This window comes from Haliotis rubra, unplaced genomic scaffold (assembly GCF_003918875.1).
Source record: "Haliotis rubra isolate DU_JTF1 unplaced genomic scaffold, ASM391887v1 Scf2023, whole genome shotgun sequence".
In the NCBI taxonomy this organism is placed as follows: Eukaryota; Metazoa; Mollusca; class Gastropoda; order Lepetellida; family Haliotidae; genus Haliotis; species Haliotis rubra.
This window is the reverse complement of record NW_025766030.1, coordinates 1-17667: the sequence shown is the minus strand read 5'-3', so window position 1 is coordinate 17667 and position 17667 is coordinate 1.

Below are 17667 nucleotides of genomic sequence, written 5' to 3'. Positions count from 1 at the left end.
GTATCACGTAGTCTTTGAACTCCACACAAGTAAAAAATACTTAAGTGCAGGAAAGATTAAGGATATTCAATATTGAAACAGTGACATTGTCGCTAGGCCCCCAACATAAGCCTCAGTAACTGATCACGTTTTATATTTTCATATTTCATATGTTCTTTCGTTCTTGTAGAATGGATTTCATGTTAAAGACTTTGGGGCAAGTTTGTGGCTGTGGCAAATAGCTGTAAGAGAAAATTGTCAATACTTGACGAAGCAGGGCATTCATGTCACAACAAGAGAAATTAAACTTTGGTGCTCATGTGTGGTCTCCCTAGGCAAGTTGTGACCTTATATCGGTTTCGTGTGAAATTGTGACCATATGTGGGCCTCCTGAGACCTTGTGTGGGCCTCCTTCCAACGTTGTGACTTTGTGCTAGTTCCCTTGACACGTTGTGATCATGTGCGGGCTCCCTAGGCAAGTTGTGACCTTATGTCGGTATTCGTGAGAAATTGTGACCTTATGTGGGCCTCCTGAGACCTTGTGTTGGCCTCCTTCCAACGTTGTGACTTTGTGCTAGTTCCCTTGACATGTTGTGATCATGTGCGGGCTCCCTAGGCAAGTTGTGACCTTATGTCGGTTTTCGTGTGAAATTGTGACCCTATGTTGGCCTCCTGAGACCTTGTGTGGGCCTCGTTGGTAATGGGTATCAAACAAGGTATGTACAAACAGGTTGGTCAATCGTTAAACTCATCCGTCCCTTTGATTCATAAAGACAACGAAACTAATATCCCAGAATGTAGGTTTTAATGTCAGGTTGCACACTGTGTATTTCTAATGTATCACGTAGTCTTTGAACTCCACACAAGTACAAAATACTTAAGTGCAGGAAAGATTAAGATTTGTCGCTAGCTATAGGTCCCCAACATAAGCCTCAGTAACTGATCACGTTTTACATTTTCATATTTCATATTTTCTTTCGTTTTTTGTAGAATGGATTTCATGTTAAAGACTTTGGGGCTGTGGCAAATAGCTGTGAGAGAAAATTGTCAATACTTGACGAAACAGGGCATTCATGTCACAACAAGAGAAATTAAACTTTGCTGCTCGGCAATGTAGTCATTTTTCAACTCACCATCGCCATCGGCGTAATGAAACAGCAGTCTAGCGCCTTGACCACCTCTACCCATAATGCACCGTCCATGAACATTTTTGACACATTAAAACCTTCAGCACAACCCTTTTCGCAAGACTGATCCCCTCTATCGTCAACCACGTTCCATGTAAATACACGGGTCTTCCTTTCGCAAGACTTATCCCTCTATCGTCAACAACGTACCATGTAAATACACGGGTCTTCCTTTCGCAGGCATCGGTGGGTCAGGATCTAATCAAGTCGTCAGTTATTATTTTTGGCGAATAAAATAATTATGTTTCGTTCTTTCGTATGTTTCTCCTGTCTTTCATGTTAAAAAGGAGGCGAGTTTAACATCTGCCCAATTCTGAAATACAATGCCATCCTTCCTGTTCAGTGGGGTGTCACTTACCACAGTGCTCCAAACAGAGTGCATGTAACGAGGTTTTGTGTCATAATCAATATCAAAAGAGAAATATTGAAAAGTTGATGATATAAACATCTCGCCGTGACAAAAGGCAAGCGTGTCAGACCACAATATTGTCACGTGTAGTAGGACGTGAAGGGACGATACTAAAAGATCAAGATTCGACGTTTCATGACTCTTGTTTTATCGTCAAGACTTTGTTGTAAAAGAGCGTACGCGTTAACCACAACCCTGCGTTATCGCTACATGTACGTGAGAGTGAGAGTGAGTAGGCCTGGTTTGCTGCAGTTTTCAACAGATAAACCACGATGTTTCACGGTATGATCAGGAATCTGTGATCAGGGCCCCGTTCCTCAAAGCGATCGTAGCGCTACGACAGTTGTAACTCCCATACTTTAAAATAGACTTACGACTGTCGTAGTGCTACGATCTGTTTGAGGAACGGGTCCCAGAGCTACTATCATCTGATCCCGGAACATTAACGAGTGATCATCCAATAATTAAAGCTTCCACACAATCCGATCACACGTATGAGAACAGTACCATGTTCATCACCATATCTATCACAAAATCTTATCGGGTAAATTCTATTTAGAACCTTATGGTGGCGAAGAAAGAGGGTGTAGGAATCTGAAGCAGACAGATGTATTTAAAGCAATAACTAAGTCAATATGTTTTGTTCGATAAAATTGCAGATTGCTCCATCCCCCTCGCTCAGTATTGAATATCATTCCCTTGTCAGCAAATAATTTTCAAGTTAATGTCGAATATTATATCACAGAGTTTATGAAGGTCCTTCAATGGAAAGTCCACGTGGAAGATCCCATACGGACTCAGGTCCATGTGCTACACTGACTAAACAGAACTCTCCACGTACATTTGGAAACCATACATCCTCAGTCAAAGTGGTTGAACACCCTTACAAATCGCTAAACGTTGACAAAATCTACTAACATGGGTAAAATTGATATAGTAGTAAGAATCTTGATCTGATAAACCAGACGTATTCTGAAACAAGTAGATGAATCACAGCCATTGTAAAACGAAACACTGATAATATATGAATGAAGTTTGCACATTTTTTACAGTCAGCACAACAATATGTTCAGCACAACAACATGGTGACATCAAGGGCAAGCTTGGTATCAGATAGATAAACACAGTGAAAACCCATATCAATGACGCATTTCTCTACATGACTGTTGATTCTCCAACAAGTTGTCTATGAAGTGGAAGGATAAGTACGGTTCCGCTTGAATGGTCCTGGCACCCTCAAGTCATCGTATAGAGTTGGTGAAACCATTCAAACTCATTCCTTGTGCTGATCTAACAAGATGTCAGCATATGACCGCCGTCCATTATCGGTTTGTTATGTTTTCCCCTCGTTCAGCTATTAGTCAGTTATGAAATACACGATGTCAATAATAGTCCGTTTTTCAGCATAAGCTTGATACATTCTCTTCAGATCTTTGGCACACTGTCCGTTGTTCAGCATAAGCTTTATACATTCTCTTCAGATCTTTAGCACAATGACCGTTGTTCAGCATAAGCTTGATACATTCTCTTCTGATCTTTAGCACACTGTCCCTTGTTCAGCATAAGCTTGATACATCCCCTTCAGATCTTTGGCACACTGTCCGTTGTTCAGCATAAGCTTGATACATTCTCTTCAGATCTTTAGCACACTGTCCGTTGTTCAGCATAAGCTTGATACATTCTCTTCAGATCTTTGGCACACTGTCCGTTGTCATTCATGATTCCTTCATACGCATGTGGTCAACACATTTCCTGTTCTTTGAGAGGAGTTTAACATTATGTTGAGCCAGTGTATTCTCCTACGAAATGACTCGGAATGTTATTGTTTGTTTTGTCTCAACAAACTTACACTTGGTGTCCTGTACCGCGTCTTTCGGCTGTTTGAACCAAATACATACTAAAGCCATGATCATTACAGTAAGCCGTGGCAAACCCGTAATATTCAGTCAAGGTGGTCCAGGATAACCAACTTCAAAACACGCGACAGAATTGTATGAACATATCAAATATAGTTTCCAACGATCCAACTAGGTTTCCTGCTGATCCTTGAGATCACCTCAGTAGGACATACTCCATTCGTTCCATGCGCACATTTCCATCCCTGGTGAAGTAACAACATACACTCGGTCTTCCTTTGAGAACTGCTGATGTCAACGTAGTGGCCACACGTATCACTGGCTATGTATAAACTACTTCGTCAATCACAGCCATATCGGTCCGCGTGGTGGATCCAGAGAAAGATCAAACATGGATGCTTCACAAAGAAGAAAAACATCACGTTCCACCACAGCTCTGTGCAATGTCTTCCATGGTATTGCAATCACAAACTAATATCATGCATGGTATTTCAACACTTCGCAATGCCACTAAAGGCAGTTCAGCACTACCCAATGCATCCGTGATAATTCACTACTACCCAATGTTAATAAAGGTAGTTCCACACTTCCCAATGCCAATAAAGGTAGCTTAGCACTACCCAGTGCCAGCCACGGTAGTTCACTGCTATCCAATGTCAGTAAAGGTACTTCAGCACTACCCAGTGCATCCATGATAATTAACTACTACCCAATTCTGTCTATGGTAGTTCATCCAATTGCCATTTATGATATGGTAGTTCCGTGTAATACCATCTGTTTGTGAAATACCCAGTACCAAATTAAACATAATCCTTGAGGTTTATAACGATTGCCCACAGCGGAGTCTCCTTGAGTGTGAAAGCAGCGCTGTAGAGAACACGGTATGTAACAGTGGCTCTAACGAGGGGATGCAGGTCAGCAGGATGAGGATGTTGGCGTCTCCCCAACCAGCCAGTAGGTTGTCTGTGCTCCCTTCCCCTGGAACAGATAACACGGTCATGCATGGCAGAACCTTATTACCATCAAACCAAATATCTTACTTATCATGCTTCAAATTATCAAAGAATAATATGTTTGTCCTAAGAGGCGACTAACGGGTGGCCAGGCTCGCTGACTTGGTTGACACGTCATCGCATCCCAATTGCATACATCAATGCTCATGCTGTTGATCACTGGATTGCCTGGTCCAGACTCCAGAGTATTTACAGACATATAGCGGGTACATTGCTGAGTGCTGTGTAAAACTAAACTCACTCACTCACTCACTCAAAGAATGATAGAAAGGTTTGAGTAATGTTTAACGGAATCACAACATCATGATCATGAGAATGTGATCACAATAAATTGGTTTGTTTTAAAAGGAAGATTTTTACCTGTGATATATTCATAGAAACATCATCGAAGAAAAATAAAAAATTAAAATTAAACAATAATCAGGTCGATGTTTAATCAGTACTTGGAATGTGATCCAAACTGATTTGTCTGTTATTGTTAATTTAATGCTGTAGTCAGCAATATTCCGGCTGTATAATGACGGAATAGAAAACTTATCGATGATCGGTTGTGTGAACATCCTGGTACTCCCTGTCTTTTAAAGTTAGTATTCATTTGTAAAATGAACAAAATGCACGTGATCTAAACCCATTTAAAATGTCTAACCGAAAACAAATGCATTCACTTTACAAGGGTTCAATAATCTGTAGGCGCGGTTTTGTATATTACCACTTTTCTTGAACCTTTTATACACCCCTGATGTATAACTCTCTAAAATACAACGTCTTGCTTCTTCCCTGACAAATATGTGTTTATTTGTTCTCAAGCAGTGCTAATAGTTTAATTTAAAAAAACAACTTGTGAACGGTTCACATGAGGGAAGAAGGACTGTATCAATGCATTCTCTGCCGGCCACGATGGAGCAGGTTGATGGGAGTTTCTGTGATTCACAATAGCAGTAAATGGGTGAAACGTTCGTAAAATACTTACACCTGCGTGACCATAGTGTTACATGCCACTTTGAGTCATTAGGTGTTTACAACCACGGGACAGTTTGATCGTTCGAGATGTTTCGTGCTGGGACACTTTCTTAAAGCCATTTGACTTGTAGAGCGGCTGATGAGCTAGTCCATGCCTTGTACGTTTGGATTGCTAACTGCTGGCTAAATACCTGTAGATCTAAATCCTTCGAATTCCTGACAGATCCTACCATCTGATTCACAATTCTATTTAAAAGGGCTTATTGCTGTAAGCCTAAACTGTTAGTTTCAATAGTATTTGCTGCTTTTTCAGTGACGACGTAGACTATTTATGCGTTATCCTCTATTAGGGAATCCCCCTCGTAACACTAGCTCATACTGAAATCATAATATTTGATGGAAATCATCATCTGAGTGGATTATGTGTAATCTCGACCAACCTTCGGAGTATGTTCTAACTTGGGTATATACAAATGTACACTTGTGCTCCGTTATTCCGGCCAAGCACTGTGGGAGGTGTACACACATATATTGTTCTTATAACTGTGGCACTCCGGGCGTGATGTGGATTTGTCACTTACTTTCATCTCCACTTGTCCTCGGAGCTCCACATCAAAGGTTCGGAAATGGTCAAGCACGTCTTTGGTTTGTTGGCTTAAGTGGATCTTCAAAGCTGCAATGGAGTGTTTCGAGTTAGATAGCACCGTGCAGATGGAACTTTAAATGGACCGATAGTTCTATTTCTATTCCATTTACTAACAAAATTAGAAGGGTTACTGAATACTTACATCGACCATTAGACAGCAGATGAGAGGACGTGAGTAAGCAGACGTCATTGAACACTTTCGTTGACTATTAGAGGGTGAATGAGTAGACGTGAGTAAGTAGACGTTACTAAACACTTACGGAGACAATTAGACAGTGAATGTGTAGACTTGAAGACTTTACGCAACACTTACGTTGACCATTAGACAGTGAACGTCTAGACGTGAGTAAATATACGTTATCGAACACTTACGTAGACAATTAGACAGTGGATGAGTAGACTTAAACACTTTACGGAACAACTACGTTGACTATTAGACAGTGCACGAGTACACGTGAGTAAGTAGCAGTTACTGAACACTTACGTAGCTATTGCATACTTACGTAGACCAATAGAGAGTGTGCAAGTGGACGCTATTGACAATTAGACAGTAAGTGGACGCTATTGACCATTAGACAATGAGTAAGTGGACGCTATTGACCATTAGACAGTGAGTAAGTGGATGCTATTGACCATTAGACAGTGAGCAAGTGGACGCTATTGACCATTAGACAGTAAGTGGACGCTATTGACCATTAGACAGTGAGTAAGTGGACGCTATTGACCATTAGACAGTGAGCAAGTGGATGCTATTGACCATTAGACAGTGAGTAAGTGGACGCTATTGACCATTAGACAGTGAGCAAGTGGACGCTATTGACCATTAGACAGTGAGCAAGTGGACGCTATTGACCATTAGACGGTGAGCAAGTGGACGCTATTGATCAATAGACAGTGAGTAAGTGGACGCTATTGATCATTAGACAGTGAGTAAGTGGACGCTATTGACCATTAGACGGTGAGCAAGTGGGCGCTATTGACCATTAGACAGTAAATAGTGGACGCTATTGACCAACAGATAGTGAGTAAGTAGATGCTATTGACCATATTGAGCAAGTGGATGGAAGAAGCAATAACTACCTTATACACATCGAAGTTTTCTATGATGGAGTCAAACGTCGTGTACAGGTTATTCAGGAAATCAACTATCTGAAAGGATACACATGAGTAATATGTTAAAGTTTGTACTCCTCACAACACAACTCTCTCTCAGGTCTTGACGTTCTGATAAACAATCACTGCACGGGAAGTGGCGGCAGTTGAATGATATTAGATATTCGCATATAAGCTACTCTTATATCCCCACGTGCATCAATAATCTATGAAGCTCGATACTGATTGGCAGATTAGAAAGATCTCATGACCGAGTATGGCTGGTTTGACTCATCCTCTTCACAAGGAGGTATCCATTCATACGAAAAAGTGTGATCAACGGCAATGTGGGTGAAATGAACCTGTGTTCCTGGATTGACTCCAAAGCTGTAACTATTGGGCTATTCCAACGACTCTTAGAAACATATATAATATTTTACTTGTACTTATATTTACAACACAGCAGCTTCGTGATATCCATCTCAATCAGGTAAATGAACATGTGCTGATATCTTCATGCCATTTATACGGTGAATTAGTTATATTGTTGGAGAGTTACATTTTACGCCGTAGCATACCTACATAGGAGTGCTCTCCGCTGACATAGCAGTGAAGCCGACGATGTCGCTGAAGTAGATAGTGACGCATTTGAACGCCTCTGCTGTCACCGACTCGCCGCGAATCAGCTGACCAGCAACTGACCTGCAAGAGAGACTTATGTATGTGCATGACATTGGCTTCATACTGAGGCAGAAAGGTACAATTATCGGATCTACCTGAAGAAATATGTGAAATATAATGCATACATATGACGCCAGTGTGCGAAATAGCCACTTGAGCGCTTGCCTGTGGCTATTAAAAATCTAGTCGGGCCAGTAAATCTCCACAGTTACTGGCCCGACTGGCTAGTGAATTGTCATATGGTCATTAAATTTTTTGGGTAAATATATCACGCTCTCCGGCTTGTTACGTTATAACACAGTTTCAAATCATGCAAGATTCTGGCCTGATAAAAATGTTCACCATATTAGCAGCTTAATTACGAAACCCGTGTCATGCCGACAATATCTGTTTCTCAGCTTTTTTTGTAATCTTTTGCTTAGTTTCTACAATCACATTTTGGGCTTGTGAATTATTTTGTGGGCTAGTAACTTTCAGGCACAGCTAGCCCGACTGCATGTGCATGACAATGGCTTCATACCGAGGCAGAACGGTACAATTATCGGATTTACCTGAAGAAATATGAGAAATGCAATGCATACAATTGCATATGACGTTCTGCAGCGGTATTGGAAAAATAAAAGATGCGCATTCTGGGTGATCAAGGTAGCACAGCCAATTGTGGCGCCTGTGGTCTCTTGATCCATTTGTACAATACATCTTTACCGCTACGACTGTCCTATACCTGGGCAGTTTCAGTGGTAATCATGAGTGATAAGACCACAGAGTACAGCGCCGTTCTGGACACCTGTGCTACTGTTGCTAGCAGACGAACTTGATGGACAAAAGTATTTTTCTGGTTGTAGTAAAGTTTTAAATGTCCTGATAAATAATCATAGCGTGAGCTATTATTCAAACTTGATTGTCATTCCTGGTAATACACATTAATAGCTCGATTGCGAAAATCATTAATAAAAACATCAATATGACCAACAGTTTGGTTTAACCAAACATACCCATAACCGTGAGAAAATAATAAATATCTTATGCTTGATGCCCACGTTACTTTGCAAATACTATCTAAGCGAACCAACATATTATAGGACAGTTTTGGAATGCGATGGTTAATTCATGTTAACAATTTTAAACCAGTGTCTTATCTGTGAATTTATGTAAAGTGGGTATCTCCCGCACTCACCATACACCATAATATTCGGTGTTGACGATTCAACTCCCAAAATCTTTTACATGCTAATAAATGTATTTTTTTCTTAACAATCGAAACGTTGAAATCCCCATATTTCTGAACCATATAATAAAATTGGTTGTATTTGGGCATCAAAAAGTTAAAAAAACAGACCTGGTGTTAACATTCAAGTCTTGTAAATATTCGGTATTAACTCGGAAGAGCTTTCTTAGCTCAAGGGAGAGATCATAAACACTTTTTTTCATATTGAAGGTATGATAAAAACGAACACCGAGATACGTGTAACAATCAACTGTTTTCATAAGTGGATTACCAAGAAACCATTTATCTTTTTGAGAAATTTGACCACCCCTCCGAAATATAACTACATTGGATTTATCAAGATTTACTGAGAGTTTCCATGCGTTAGTGTTATTACCTACAATGTTAAGTTGTCTTTGTAATCCCACCACTGTATCTGATAGTAAAATCACATCATCTGCGAAGAGAAGCATTAATATTTCCAGGTAATCTGGAAACAGTTGAATACCATGTTTTCCACAAGAAGCAATATAACTATATAATTCACTGATTCAAAATGAAAATAGGATGGGACTGAGGATGCAACCTTGTCGCAAACCTGTAGGACAATCAAAAAAGGTCTGTTGTACCCGTCTCACAACGGACACAGTGCTTTATGTTGGAGTATATTTCCTTCAGCATGGAATACATTTGGCCACTGAGACCAGTATCTCTTAAGCAGTTCCAGATTTTGAACCTAGCAACTGTATCGAATGCTTTTTTAAAGTCTACAAATGGAACATATAATTTGTTTTCTACGTGATAGCATATAAAGTGAAGATATGATAAGTCGTGGAGTAGTTTTTTTCTTAACCCTGATTGTGTTTCTGGAATTTTATCGCGCATATTTGCCCACTGGGATATCCTATTGCTCAATATTGTTGTAAATATCTTCCCTAATAAACTCATCAGAGATATTCCCCTCTAATCATCTTGGTTACTAGAGTCTCCCTTTTTATGCAGTGGAATTATGATAGAGCGTGAACAGCTAGCGGGAAAAGTGCCGCTGTTAAAAAGGTAATTCAAGCATTTTATGAGAAAAGCCATAGTTTCATTTTGCGAACATTTTAACATTTCTATAATAACATTATCAGGTCAAGCTGCTTTCCTCCTCTTTAAAGTCTTATAGCTTCCCTTATTTTAGTTTCTGTTATTGGAGAATCTAACACTTGTTCATCAACGCTATCATCGTAATCAGAGTATATAGTATCATCTTCAATTGTAATGGCATTGTTGCTGAATATATCAGTATTTGCAAATAGATTTTTGAAGTGTCCGAGCCATTCAGATTTAGAAATAGGAAAAGTTATTTTTTCCCGATTCTGTAGCGATCGTATTTGTTGCCAAAATTTTGAAGGAGATTTTGAAGGTTTACAAAGATGATCTAGTCATACTTTAGCGAGATCAGATTTATATTTTCTACAACAAGACTTATATGCATTCCTCTGTCTACAATAAATTGAACGGTGATAATCAGTGTGTTTAGTTCTAAGCTGCCTTAGGGCTCTGCGTGCTGCTCGTTTTGCATTTATGCATTGTGGGTTGTTGACTGACGATTCCTGTTGGTTCTATTAAAATGATTTTTTTTTTCATAAAATCCGCGGAGTCTATTATAATATCTACAAAGTCATCAATAGCAACATTCATGTTCACTTCGATCGTTTCGCTTAAACTCTCACCATTGGTCAACAACCGTTCCTGTAAATTGTGAATGTATGTTTCAGAAAGAGAATGATTCCAAATGATCTTTTCATTAAACAGATTAAGTAGTATACACAATGGGGGTACTAGATAAATTCCAACAAAAGCCTCTGTAAGGCTTCATTTATGAAATAAACCTTTTGTCAGGCCCTTATCTCTCCCGCTATTGTATATACCAGATGTGAACCCCCAGTTAACTTCCTGGTCACTATGACCGTGAACCAACCTTTCCTGATCACCGGACATGTCGTGTTGACAGGAAACAGTTTAATGTGAATCGCCTATGAGTTCTTTGGTTTCGTAATGAAGGCTTGTTGTATCCCCTGTTCTATGTACCTTTTTTTCTCGTCTTCGCTGATGGCAGTCTTACGAGACTTGTTTCGAATCTCCCGTTTCATTTCGTGATATTTTGCGAGTTCAGAGAGGACCAAACGTAACTCTTCCTCTGAGATTTTATTGTCAGTGAGTACGGTGGAAATATGGTCGTCTATGGTGTTTAACTTTGCATCGGCTAGGATCCTGATCTCATCATGTTTCAATGCCTTACGATGCAGTCTGCGTGACACAAACTTAAACACCAATTTAGCCAACCCTGACACCCCAGCTGTTATTTCGATGCCTAGCACTACAGGTGCGGCTACGATGGTGGCCAACAACCCAAGACCTACTGCCCCTAACCCCATACTGGTAGCCATAAGGGCGGTATCAACCCCATCCAAAACATTGAAAGCTCTATGGTACTTCTTGTACAATGCTGCCCGTGTGTCGCAGTCTTGTTCTATTTGGCGCTTTTACGTCACATTACTGCCTCTCAAGCAAAACCCGTCTACGGTTTCCACTGTCTTCGCTACTTCCTCTACGACTGGGTACAGCCCCATCCTGTGTGTATATAATATATTCTATGAGATATCTTTTAATTGTGTGCTATTTAATCCTTGCACAGTGTATTTGAGGCTTATAAGGATTAGATTTTCGTACAGGGAAATGGGAGAGAGGCTAATAGGTGACCCTGCGTCCACACGAACCCTATAGAGGCTTACTAAGGGGATTATAGAACCCATTAAGGGGTCCGGTTGTATGATGATACGGCAAGGTTGGTTCATGTGTATGGTGTCCCAGTGTATTGTCACCCCGGGTAAAAGTTGTCGATCTGCACTATCAAAAATTTCGATCATATCTCTTAAGTTACTGTCGGATCCCCCGGCGGGGACTTCAACGCGTTTGTTAATGTTAACGAATTCATATTCGTGAATTCTATGTCCATCTGAGGGTAAAACACTCCCGGTTTGTATATTTTTAAAGTATTATATAATGGATATATATACTCTAACATGTACGTAACACATCTAGGAATAACGAGCGGTGAGGCCGTTCAGCTGATGCACGCGATCGGGCCAACTCGAAGTCGCACTCGGCCATATCACCTACCTACCGCGATGGACCAACATCAACGCCAGCAGCAATAAGCTGTCCGTCAGTGGCGCCCGCAACCAGATAATCGACGGCTACTACAGTGTGTGCTCGCTAAGCGATAAGGTCTTCGAGCCCTTGGGAGCCGAACTCAAGATGAACGACTCAAACGGCACAGTGCTGTTAACCAACAACGGAATAAACCCCTTGAGGCTCGGTCGAACATTGGCGTGGACACTCGGGATGTCGCCGGACAAGATAAAACCCACAACTACCGTCACAGGCACGAAGTTACCCGACCTAGTACCGTACCGAGAGCTGTGCATTCATCTCGGCCAGTTGAGCACAAGGGATAACATTCAAGGTGGCCACCCTTCCACGATACTGAGAGCCGTACCGATGAAAATGGAGAAATACAATGACGGCAGAAGCGATTCGTTTTCACTGCGGCACTACAAGAGGTTAACTCGGGGCACCACCCCGGAGTTGGTAATATCAGTGTTAGATATAAAGCATAATCCTGTGAATATAGGATACCTCAGCATAACGCTACACATAAGATGACTAGTGCACAAGGACCCGGAAGGTTGAAGTGATGCGTCAATGTAGGGATCACCGACCTCGGGGACACATGCGGGTTCGACGCCCCAGGAATAGACGGTAAGCTGTACGCCTTGCAACTTAAAAATAACATTAACAAACGCGTTGAAGTCCCCGCCGGGGGATCCGACAGTAACTTAAGAGATATGGACAGTAACTTAAGAAAACGGAGAAATACAATGACGGCAGAACAGCAACATTCGGTCTTATGACTGTGAAACCAGTCTACAGACTCGGCATAGAAGTCTACCTCGGGAGAATTTTTGATAGTGCAGATCGACAGCTTTTACCCGGGGTGACAATACACTGGGACACCATACACATGAACCAACCTTGCCGTATCGTCATACAACCGGACCCCTTAACGGGTTCTATAATCCCCTCAGTAAGCCTCTATAGGGTTCGTGTGGACGCAGGGTCACCTATTAGCCTCTCTCCCATTTCCCTGTACGATAATCTAATCCTTATAAGCCTCAAATACACTGTACAAGGATTAAATAGCACACAATTAAAAGATATCTCATAGAATATATTATATACACAAAGGATGGGGCTGTACCCAGTCGTAGAGGAAGTAGCGAAGACAGTGGAAACTGTAGACGGGTTTTGCTTGAGGCAGTAATGTGACGTAAAACGCAAATAGAACAAGACCGCGACACACGGGCAGCATTGTACAAGAAGTACCATAGAGCTTTCAATGTTTTGGATGGGGTTGATACCGCCCTTATGGCTACCAGTATGGGGTTAGGGGCAGTAGGTCTTGGGTTGTTGGCCACCATCGTAGCCGCACCTGTAGTGCTAGGCATCGAAATAACAGCTGGGGTGTCAGGGTTGGCTAAATTGGTGTTTAAGTTTGTGTCACGCAGACTGCATCGTAAGGCATTGAAACATGATGAGATCAGGATCCTAGCCGATGCAAAGTTAAACACCATAGACGACCATATTTCCACCGTACTCACTGACAATAAAATCTCAGAGGAAGAGTTTCGGTTCGTCCTCTCTGAACTCGCAAAATATCACGAAATGAAACGGGAGATTCGAAACAAGTCTCGTAAGACTGCCATCAGCGAAGACGAGAAAAAAAGGTACATAGAACAGGGGATACAACAAGCCTTCATTACGAAACCAAAGAACTCATAGGCGATTCACATAAAACTGTTTCCTGTCAACACGACATGTCCGGTGATCAGGAAAGGTTGGTTCACGGTCATAGTGACCAGGAAGTTAACTGGGGGTTCAAATCTGGTATATACAATAGCGGGGAGAGATAAGGGCCTGACAAAAGGTTTATTTCATAAATGAAGCCTTACAGAGGCTTTTGTTGGAATTTATCTAGTACCCCCATTGTGTATACTACTTAATCTGTTTCATGAAAAGATCATTTGGAATCATTCTCTTTCTGAAACATACATTCACAATTTACAGGAACGGTTGTTGACCAATGGTGAGAGTTTAAGCGAAACAATCGAAGTGAACATGAATGTTGCTATTGATGACTTTGTAGATATTATAATAGACTCCGCGGATTTTATGAAAAAAAAAATCATTTTAATAGAACCAACAGGAATCGTCAGTCAACAACCCACAATGCATAAATGCAAAACGAGCAGCACGCAGAGCCCTAAGGCAGCTTAGAACTAAACACACTGATTATCACCGCTCAATTTATTGTAGACAGAGGAATGCATATAAGTCTTGTTGTAGAAAATATAAATCTGATCTCGCTAAAGTATGACTAGATCATCTTTGTAAACCTTCAAAATCTCCTTCAAAATTTTGGCAACAAATACGATCGCTACAGAATCGGGAAAAAATAACTTCTCCTATTTCTAAATCTGAATGGCTCGGACACTTCAAAAATCTATTCGCAAATACTGATATTCAGCAACAATGCCATTACAATTGAAGATGATACTATATAATCTGATTACGATGATAGCGTTGATGAACAAGTGTTAGATTCTCCAATAACAGAAACTAAAATAAGGGAAGCTATAAGACTTTAAAGAGGAGGAAAGCAGCTTGACCTGTTAATGTTATTATAGAAATGTTGAAATGTTCGCAAAATGAAACTATGACCTTTTCTCATAAAATGCTTCAATTACCTTTTTAACAGCGGCACTTTTCCCGCTAGCTGTTCACGCTCTATCATAATTCCACTGCATAAAAAGGGAGACTCTAGTAACCAAGATGATTAGAGGGGAATATCTCTGATGTGTTTATTAGGGAAGATATTTACAACAATATTGAGCAATAGGATATCCCAGTGGACAAATATGCGCGATAAAATTCCAGAAACACAATCAGGGTTAAGAAAAAAACTACTCCACGACTTATCATATCTTCACTTTATATGCTATCACGTAGAAAACAAATTATATGTTCCATTTGTAGACTTTAAAAAAGCATTCGATACAGTTGCTAGGTTCAAAATCTGGAACTGCTTAAGAGATACTGGTCTCAGTGGCCAAATGTATTCCATGCTGAAGGAAATATACTCCAACATAAAGCACTGTGTCCGCTGTGAGAGACGGTACAACAGACCTTTTGATTGTCCTACAGGTTTGCGGCATAAGGTTGCATCCTTAGTCCCATCCTATTTTCATTTTGAATCAGTGAATTATATAGTTATATTGCTTCTTGTGGAAAACATGGTATTCAACTGTTTCCAGATTACCTGGAAATATTAATGCTTCTCTTCGCAGATGATGTGATTTTACTATCAGATACAGTGGTGGGATTACAAAGACAACTTAACATTGTAGGTAATAACACTAACGCATGGAAACTCTCAGTAAATCTTGATAAATCCAATGTAGTTATATTTCGGAGGGGTGGTCAAATTTCTCAAAAAGATAAATGGTTTCTTGGTAATCCACTTGTGAAAACAGTTGATTGTTACACGTATCTCGGTGTTCGTTTTTATCATACCTTCAATATGAAAAAAAAGTGTTTATGATCTCTCCCTACGCGCTAAGAAAGCTCTTTCCAGTTAATACCGAATATTTACAAGACTTGAATGTTAACACCAGGTCTGTTTTTCAACTTTTTGATGCCCAAATACAACCAATTTTATTATATGGTTCAGAAATATGGGGATTTCAACGTTTCGATTGTTAAGAAAAAAATACATTTATTAGCATGTAAAAGATTTTGGGAGTTGAAACGTCAACACCGAATATTATGGTGTATGGGGAGTGCGGAAGATACCCACTTTACATAAATTCACAGATAAGACACTGGCTTAAAATTCTTAACATGCCTAACCATTGCATTCCAAAACTGTCCTATAATATGTTGGTTCGCTTAGATAGTATTTGCAAAGTAACGTGGGCATCAACCATAAGTTATTTATTTTTTTCTCACGGTTATGGGTATGTTTGGTTAAACCAAACTGTTGGTCATATTGATGTTTTTATTAATGATTTTCGCAATCGAGCTATTAATGTGTATTACCAGGAATGACAATCAAGTTTGAATAATAGCTCACGCTATGATTATTTATCAGGACATTTAAAACTTTACTACAACCAGAAAAATACTTTTGTCCATCAAGTTCGTCTGCTAGCAACAGTAGCACAGGTGTCCAGAACGGCGCTGTACTCTGTGGTCTTATCACTCATGATTACCACTGAAACTGCCCAGGTATAGGACAGTCGTAGCGGGTAAAGATGTATTAATACAAATGGATCAAGAGACCACAGGCGCCACAATTGGCTGTGCTACCTTGATCACCCAGAATGCGCATCTTTTATTTTTCCAATACCGCTGCAGAACGTCATATGCAATTGTATGCATTGCATTTCTCATATTTCTTCAGGTAAATCCGATAATTGTACCGTTCTGCCTCGGTATGAAGCCATTGTCATGCATTATGCAGTCGGCTAGCTGTGCCTGAAAGTTACTAGCCCACAAAATAATTCACAAGCCCAAAATGTGATTGTAGAAACTAAGCAAAAGATTACAAAAAAAGCTGAGAAACAGATATTGTCGGCATGACACGGGTTTTGTAATTAAGCTGCTAATATGGTGAACATTTTTATCAGGCCAGAATCTTGCATGATTTGAAACTGTGTTATAACGTAACAAGCCGGAGAGCGTGATATATTTACCTCCAAAAATTTAATGACCATATGACAATTACTAGCCAGTCGGGCCAGTAACTGTGGAGATTTACTGGCCCGACTAGATTTTTAATAGCCACAGGCAAGCGCTCAAGTGGCTATTTCGCACACTGGCGTCATATGTATGCATTATATTTCACATATTTCTTCAGGTAGATCCGATAATTGTACCTTTCTGCCTCAGTATGAAGCCAATGTCATGCACATACATAAGTCTCTCTGCAGGTCAGTTGCTTGGTCAGCTGATTCGCGGCGAGTCGGTGACAGCAGAGGCGTTCAAATGCGTCACTATCTACTTCAGCGACATCGTCGGCTTCACTGCTATGTCAGCGGAGGGCACTCCTATGTAGGTATGCTACGGCGTAAAATGTAACTCTCCAACAATATAACTAATTCACCGTATAAATGGTGCATGAAGATATCAGCACATGTTCATTTACCTGATTGAGATGGATATCACGAAGCTGCTGTGTTGTAAATATAAGTACAAGTAAAATATTATATATGTTTCTAAGAGTCGTTGAATAGCCCAATAGTTACAGCTTTGGAGTCAATCCAGGAACACAGGTTCATTTCACCCATTATTGCCGTTGATCACACTTTTCGTATGAATGGATACCTCCTTGTGAAGAGGATGAGTCAAACCAGCCATACTCGGTCATGAGATCTTTCTAATCTGCCAATCAGTATCGAGCTTCATAGATTATTGATGCACGTGGGGATATAAGAGTAGCTTATATGCGAATATCTAATATCATTCAAC